Raw genomic sequence first — 7,668 nt, 5'->3', positions numbered from 1 at the left:
TATATCTTCAATTACAAAAAATTTATTAAAATTAAGAGCTTAAAAGAAAACTATCAACTTCTAAAATATTAGGACCAGCATGGAATTATAGCACCATCTTGTGGTTCATATACCACAAAAGGTATTTATTTTATCTGATTAAAACAAGTGATTTCCCATGAAACATGGGGTCATATATATTTTGTTTTCTTTTTTTTTTTTAAATATGGAATGCTTCACGAATTTGCGTGTCATCCTTGCGCAGGGGCCATGCTAATCTCTGTATTGTTCCAATTTTAGTATATGTGCTGCCGAAGCGAGCACCATATATATTTTTTTTAATTGAAGTTATTGGGGTAACACCAGTTGTCTACTGTTAAACTACAGGTTTCAGGTGCACAATTCCATATTTTTTCTTTTGAAAATCTCAATTCAAAACTCAACTCAATTTCTTTTAAAAAGAAACATTTTTCAAGTTTTATTGTACAAAGACAGAAGGAAAAGTAAGTCTTGCTTTTTTATCTCTTCCTTTCCTCTCTCTTCTTTTTTCTTATTAGTTTATTTATTTATTTTAAGAAAGAAGAAGAAGAAGGGGAAGAGAGAGAGAGGAGAAGGGAGCGAGGGAGAAGCACCAACTTGTTCCAGTTAGCTGTGCACTCATTGGTTACTTCTTATACATGCCCTGACTGGGGCTCAAACTGGTACCCTTGGGATCCAGCCGGCGTCCCTGGGATCGAACTGGCATCGTTGGCACTCCGGGATGATGTTCTATCCACCATGCCATGGGCCAGAGCGCTTTTTTCTTTTTTACAATTTAAAAAAAATTTCAATTATAGTTGACATTAAATATTATCTTTTTTTATATAAAGGTAGTATACATTTACACACAATTAAATGATTTGGAACATTTTTAATCTGCCAATTTACATGTAATATGCAACTTATGAGTATGAATTGAAAATATAGTAAAAGATATCTTCTATTATCAAGTGGGAATTTGGAATCTAAATTTTGTTACACTTTTGTCTAACAACTTAAACCAGAACTAATAAAATCAGCTCATAGTAACACCATGCATTTATACTTACAAAGAATCTCACTCTGTTGCTTTGACAGCATAATCTTTGGGGGAGGTGGGCAAATTTGACTTAGTTGAAGTTATTGGAGAGATAGCCAAATTATTTATTATTCTAACTCTTTTAGAAATAGAAAAAGTTAAGTTTTCTCTCTGGCAGTTTGATGCATAACTTTAACAATAAATAGTCCCTTTTGATTAACTTGAAGATCTTGAGAAAGTGAGGGAGAAGAATCTTGGATAGATTACTTGGAGCTACATAATTAAACCTTCATTTAACTCAGGGGTCCCCAAACTACGGCCCGCGGGCCGCATGCGGCCCCCTGAGGCCATTTATCTGGCCCCTGCCGCACACCCGGAAGGCGCACCTCTTTCATTGGTGGTCAGTGAGAGGAGCATAGTTCCCATTGAAATACTGGTCAGTTTGTTGATTTAAATTTACTTGTTCTCTATTTTAAATATTGTATTCGTTCCCATTTTGTTTTTTTACTTTAAAATAAGATATGTCTAGTGTGCATAGGGATTTGATCATAGTTTTTTTATAGTCCGGCTCTCCAACGGTCTGAGGGACAGTGAACTGGCCCCCTGTGTAAAAAGTTTGGGGACCCCTGATTTAACTGAAACCCTTAGTTAACTGGAATTAATTCTCAGAAGCTGGATAAAAGGTATTTGTCATGGTAACCACAAAGCTTGGGCTGTCCTATCTGTCCCATACTCTGAGTAGATCTGGATAGAGATCACACAGGAATACTCTAAAGAATAGATACTAGTCAGAACAGATTAAAAAGAGGTAACATCAGCTATATAAAAATTCTAGCCCTGGCTGGTTGGCTCAGTGGTAGAGCGTTGGCCTGGCGTGCAGAAGTCCCGGGTTCGATTCCCGGCCAGGGCACACAGGAGAAGCGCCCATCTGCTTCTCCACCCCTCCCCCTCTCCTTCCTCTCTGTCTCTCTCTTCCCCTCCCACAGCTGAGGCTCCATTGGAGCAAAGATGGCCCGGGCGCTGGGGATGGCTCCTCAGCCTCTGCCCCAGGTGCTAGAGTGGCTCTGGTCGCAACAGAGCGACACCCCAGAGGGGCAGAGCATCGCCCCCTGGTGGGCAGAGTGTCGCCCCATGGTGGGCGTGCCGGGTGGATCCCGGTCGGGCACATGCGGGAGTCTGTCCGACTGTCTCTCCCCGTTTCCAGCTTCAGAAAAATAAAATAAAATAAAATAAATAAAAAATTCTAGGCAAATCTAAGGACTTTTTATTTTTGTAAGAGTTTATTTGAACCAAACTGACCTATGTGGGGAGCAAGATCTCATATGCTCCCGCTAAGGACTAGTAAGTGGGAAAAAGTAGTTCTATATTTTTTGTTTGTTTTACTCTAGCATATAATGTTTTAACATGTAACGTAGTCCCTCAAAAATAAAAATTAAAGACTTTGGAACTGTGTTTTATGCCATTCATTACAACTTTATACAATTGACAAGCACTTGGGGAAGAATTAAAAAGTAAAAGAACCTTGTCAATTTTATAAACTACAACACTTTTTGAGTTCAAATCACATTGTAGATTTAATTTTTACTTTTTAACAATTCCCAGGTTTGTGCTCTTTCTTTCAAGCTGAAGGATGTAGAGAAGTTGATGAGGTGGTTGTGGTGTGAAACTTGAAAGTTAAATGACAAAATCAAAACTTTAATTGTTGTTACTTGAGCTGTAATGTTTCCAGTAAAAATGGCAGGTTTCTTATACTACTCAGAATGGAGAGAGGTGCAAAACCAGTAGCGATAGCAGTAGCAACGCCAAGAAAATGCTATTATTATTTTGGGAGGAGAGGGGAAATTTTTAAGTCCATGTTCATTTTATGATGATTTCTATTTATATGTAATACTTGCAGGAATGGAGAGACTATATGGTCTGTCTTATTCCTCTCTCTGAAGTTCACTAAATCATTGATAGAAAATTTTAATTTGATTTAACATTTTTAATGTAAAATGTTCAACTTAACATTTTCAAATTAAGAACAGAGTACTTATTTAATACGTGTCCCAACAGTGCAATTTGAATTTTATATTATGGAAGAGTGTTAAGAAGAAAAAGGAGAGAATCGCAATGTTAATTACTCCAGGAACAGTGGGAATTAGAGCAATGGGAAAACTGAATATTTTGGAATAAGTCCTAATTTGTAGATCCAATTCTTAGTTCACTTAAGTTGATAAATACTTGGAGTACGATCAACTTATTAAATCATTGAGTGTAGCTCTTCAATTTTTTTAATGTTGAAATCCTGAAAGACGCTTGTGGATGCTGTACCTACCAGAATTATTCTCTACCTGTTTCTGAAACGCCTTTTTAGTATCTCTATAATTCAGGCCCTAAGTTCCCAGCTCTTAATTTTTTACTTTTGTAATTTACCAGTAAAATTCACCAGATTTTTTTTTCTTTCTGGGTCCTCTGTTGACAGTGTTTCCACTTTAATTATTTTGCTGTCACTGAAACTTCTGAGATTCTTTAATAATGTATCTCTGCTAGGATAGTTATGAAAAAAAAGTTTTAAAATAAATTATGGACTAGTTACTGATAGTTATAAAAATAAAATTATTTATTTGAATTAGAATGGGGCCAAGATTGATCATTTTTAGACCCATTACTGACTTGACATTTTTTTTCATCCCCCAGTTTGATAAGGAAGCATTACTTTCTATAAGTCCTAATTCAGGTGGTTTGTCTTTTGTTTGAGGGAACTTAGCCAGAGATAATGACTACTCCTAATATGCTCCTTCCCAAGACCTATCCTTGACACTTTTATTTATTCATTTACCTTCTTTCCATTGCATTGCATTTCTCCTCATTCTTTGTTTGCACTATTCGCTGATCTCCCTGCTTAGAGTTTTGTAATATTCCTTTGATTGTGCCGTTCTGCTGCTTACATTGAATCTTATATTGAGCAAAGCCCAACATCTTACATGGGACAACAAATCTCATCTACCCTCCCAGCATTGACTTCTACAATTCTATAAAATCTGTTACATAGTTAGTTCTCTCTTAAATTGTCCTTTTGCTCACTATTTCTTTTGCTGGGAATGACTTTCCCTTCCATCTGACAAATTTTCTAAGACACTAGCTTCCTTAAAAAGGCTTTTCTCAGTTAACTACAGAAGTGAAATTATGTGCCGTCTCTTTTCTACATTAGTGCCTTGTTTAGACTTTTGATTTTTATATGATTTAATGGCTGTTATTTGTTTGCATGACTTTAATCTTCATTTTTCTGCCTTTTGATCTTCAATCTTTCTTCCAGTGTTTGGTTTCCCTTGTGCCTAGCATTTATTTATTCATTCATTCATTACAAACTACCTGGTACTTAATTATTTGTTGGCTGAATGATATCAAATTATAATTAAGTTATGAATTATATCAAGGTTTCCCTATATATAGGATTACCAAGTTGAAAGCTATGGTCTGGCAAGTCATGCTATATGCTTTCTATGTAAGGAATGTATTGACGAAAGAAAATCATCATGTGTTCTAATAAAGAGGTGTCGTATTTTGTTGATATGTTAATGGATGAATTTAGAATGAAAGTGGATTGAAGTGTCTACTAGGTAGGTGTCAGTCACATTGCCAGGCACTGGCTAAAAGCAGAGAACAAGTTGACATGGCTCCTGCTCTCACTGGCCTACAGCCAGCTCATCAGGAAAGACAGTTAAATAAGCAACAACAATGTCTATTAAGTACTAAAAGGGAAGGTGATGCATCTGAGTAGTCTGGGGTGGAAGGGAGTCTTCTAAGAGGAAGAAAATCTAAATCTAAATCCTAAAGGATGAATGCATATAGCCAGGGAAGAAGGTTGAAGCAAAAGGACTAGCATGAACCAAGTCCTGAGAAGGTCATTTGAAAGAAATTCACTAGGTCTGGTTACTGAGTGTGTGGGTGTAGGAGGAAGTCACAGAGACTAGGTCAGTTTATATGAGCCCTAAGGGCAGTTTGTATTTTATTTACTGAAAATTTTAAGTAGCTGAATATCGTTTTTGAAGGATTTATTTTAGTTCTTAAATATGGAGGATGAGTAAGAGGTAGCAAGGCTACAGGCAAAGAAACCATTAAGAGGCTATTACAACAATCTAAGATGGTAAGGGTGGCTCAGATGGAGACAGACATAAATAGCAGGCTGACAGCTGCGGGGGGGGGGGGGGTAGAAAGGCTGAACAAAATAGAAAAAAAAAAAAGCTCATGGGAACGAACAACAGTGTGGTGATTTGCCAGGGAAGGGGTGGAGGGACATGGAGGAGGGTATAGGAAAGATAAATGGTGATGGACAGAGACTTGATTTGGGGGGTGTGAACACAATACAGTATACAGGTGATATGTTGTACAATTGTGCACCTGAAACCTGTATAATTTTATTAACTAGTGTGTCACTTCAATTACTTCAATTAAAAAAAAAAGACTGAAGATAGAGGAAAATGGAATGTGAGAGAATGTGTTTCTCCCAATTTAAGACTGACTTAAGATCAATTTAAGGATTATCCTTGATTTAGTATAAGTATTGAGCTGAGGAAGACACTACACTTATCTAATACCTCATCTAATTGGTCCTGGACTTGGAATCTTGTGAGAAGCACAAAGTCTTGGACCCCTCTCCTGACCTATTGAGTCAGATTCTGCATTGTACCAAGTACCACAATACTTTGTAGGTGCTTTAAATTTGAGAAGTACGAGTTACATTTACATACCTCTTGCTTTATTATCACTATCAACATGAATATAAGCCTTCAAATTTGGATTCTTTTGACTTGCTTTCCTCTAAATACAACTTCTTGCAATCTTGGACTCTTTCCCCCTTTAGATGGCTCAATGTAGGTTTTGAAAGCATTTAGTAATTTGTAGGGATCCATTTTTTATTTAAATTAAAATTCAGTGATATATGATCAAATTTGTGTGTGTGTGTGTGTGTGTGTGTGTGTGTGTGTGTGTGACAGGGAGATAGAGAGGGACAGATAGGGTCAGACAGGAAAGGAGAGAGATGAGAAGCATCAATTCTTTGTTGTGGCTCCTTAGTTGTTCATTGATTGCTTTCTCATATGTGCATTGACTGGGGGGCTACAGCAGAGCAAGTGACCCCTTGCTCAAGCCAGCAACCATGGAGTCATGTTTATGATCCCATCCTCAAGCTAGCAACCCCATGCTCCAGTTGGTGGTCCCGTGCTCAAGCCGGCAACCTCAGAGTTTCGAACCTGGGTCCTCTGCATCCCAGGCCAACACTCTATCCACTGTGCCACCACCTGGTCAAACTATAATCTTTAAAAAAAATAAACATGAGAAGTGTAAAAAATGTGAGAGGAAAAATGCATTTAAAAATTTGAAAGTATATGTAAGAAGCAGTGTCAGTTGATGGATTGGGTCTGAGGAGAATGAAGGGAGGGAAGGCAGAAAGCACTACCTCTCCCTTCATAAGCTTTTCCCCAACAATATGTCATCCCTCAGCCTTGTCATCTTCTGTTTAGCCTGATCGTATTAGTCTAGAATCTGCTTTGTTTTCAAATTCTGATAATTGTTAGTCTGTTGGTAAAACTAAAAACAGCCACAGCTGGAAATGTTTTAATGACATTTTTAAAAAGTCAAAATGTTCAAAATTTAAAAGCAGTTCAACATTACATGTATCCTTTTCTCAATTTTGCAACAGTTTTTGAATCACTGTGTTCTCTTCCACTTTTCCCTCTTCATATTCTGTGCTCTGCTCAGTTCTGGAATGTACTAGATAGACTTTCCATGACCTAATAGGTACTGTATCATCCACCCAGAATGCTCCTCACTCCTCAGTCTTCATTTCCTATCCTCTGTACCATGCCTAGCTAACTTCTGCTCGTCCCATGGGTTTCAGAGTAAACATAAATTCCTGCAGCTTTACATCCTTAGTTCTCTATCATAGTTTAGGCTCCCTATAAGTTTTCATTTCAATTTGTACATTATTAAACCCATTATTTGCGATTATTGTATAAGGTGTGACATCCTTGCTATCCGTAAGCTTCACAGGAGAAGAGATCCTGAGTTCTGTTCACTATGTGTTTTTCATGCTTAGCACAATGTCTGGTACACAGGACATATTCAGTTCACTTTCTGGTTCGATAAATGACCACTTAAGTCTTAAGACCTCCCTCTCTAACCCTTTAGATTACTATATAATTTGAATTTTGTAGGCAGCTTTTACTGATGTCTAAATTCAACGTCTCTATTGCCTATTTAGATGATCCATTATATTTCTGTATTTGGTAATATATTTAAATTTGGAATATAGTATGTAGCATTAATTTCTAAGTTGGTAACTTTTTGAATCATTCTCTGTATTTTAAGCATTAATATTTTTTAGCCTTAATACAATGAAGTTCTCCCAATGAAGTGAGGAAATTCTATGAACTACATTTTTAAAAAGTTTTAATAAAAACGTAGTTAGGTTTTATTTAAAGTATAACAGCCAGTGAATTTTTAGGGGTGAAAAGATTTCTGTTTACAGCAATGTTGTAGAGAAGATACAAAAAAAAAAAAAAATTCTGCAACAAACCGTCAATATTCTAGGGAAAATACAATATTTAAAGAAAATTCCTAAGGGACAAAGAGGAAGCAGAAATTCAGAA

At 36.8% G+C, this 7,668-nt stretch overlaps 1 non-coding gene across 1 annotated transcript; it reads right to left on the bottom strand.

Moving 5' to 3' along the window:
• Positions 1-199: 199 nt before the first annotated feature.
• LOC136321613 (U6 spliceosomal RNA) lies at positions 200-303 on the bottom strand. The gene has a single exon (XR_010728759.1). It is a non-coding gene; the product is annotated as a U6 spliceosomal RNA (small nuclear RNA).
• Between the last annotated feature and the right edge of the window lie 7,365 nt (positions 304-7,668).

Source organism: Saccopteryx bilineata, chromosome 1 (assembly GCF_036850765.1).
Source record: "Saccopteryx bilineata isolate mSacBil1 chromosome 1, mSacBil1_pri_phased_curated, whole genome shotgun sequence".
NCBI classification, from domain to species: Eukaryota; Metazoa; Chordata; class Mammalia; order Chiroptera; family Emballonuridae; genus Saccopteryx; species Saccopteryx bilineata.
Note: the sequence above shows the minus strand (reverse complement) of the source record. Positions and strands in the feature narration are given on the sequence as shown.